This window comes from Mustela nigripes, chromosome X, assembly GCF_022355385.1.
Source record: "Mustela nigripes isolate SB6536 chromosome X, MUSNIG.SB6536, whole genome shotgun sequence".
Lineage (NCBI taxonomy): Eukaryota > Metazoa > Chordata > Mammalia > Carnivora > Mustelidae > Mustela > Mustela nigripes.
This window is the reverse complement of record NC_081575.1, coordinates 38,711,706-38,712,615: the sequence shown is the minus strand read 5'-3', so window position 1 is coordinate 38,712,615 and position 910 is coordinate 38,711,706.

The window sequence follows — 910 nt, the reverse complement described above, 5'->3', positions numbered from 1 at the left end:
GTGGGGATTCCAGAGAGGAATATAGTGGGTTGGCATGTAGAGAGGATTTGGGGATCAGTGGTCAGGCTCTAGGGCAATGAAATTAATACTGTGGGTCAAAGAGAAGACAAAGAGATATCCTCTACTTCTAAGCTTCTGGGGAAGGGTGTCATGGGGGCAAGAGTGAGAAAGGATTTTACCCAGAGGTGGGTGAGTATTGAGAGCTCCAGAGTACATCCTGGCTCCCTTTTTCATTTTTGGGAAGAGCACTTAGTAGATAAAATGCAGTCCACCCCAGCTCTTAACAGCTTGTCCCAAGGCCTTAAGCAGAGGGGTCGGTGAGCTTACCGAGCCAGATTACCTTTTAGGAGCCTCAGAAAAAGTTGGGAATAGCTTCCCCACCTCAGGCCAGTAACAGAAAGAGTCATTTCAGCTTGCTGAATTGCGCAGGTGCCTCTACGTAGACTCCAAGGAGATGGGCCCTGACACACCCACAAGCTGCCTATACAGCAGCCTTGCTGTGAAGCCAGGGCAGAGTGTCATCTGGCTACTTCAGAGGATTGAGTGGTTGGAAAGAATTTGGAGGGAAAACTGCAGGGGACCTGTGGCAGAAACACGAAGAGAAAACAAATCAACCAGCAAGGTAGTGCCTAAGCAGTTGCTATAATGTTGGGAGATGAAAGTGGAGTACAGATGGCCATAGGCAACTAGGCTATGGGTTTTCAGTCTGCGCACCTTAGCAGAGTGATTACAGACTCTCTCAAGCCCGAGAAGAGGTGGGGCAGAGTTTGTGTGCTGTATTTACATGCACAATAAATCTTGGACAACATGGTGAGGGATGTACAATTTCCCTTTGGTCTACCTATATTTTAACCAAGCCAAACAAATGTGAGTAAAATGTGTGTGTGTGTGTGTGTGTGTGTGTGTGTGT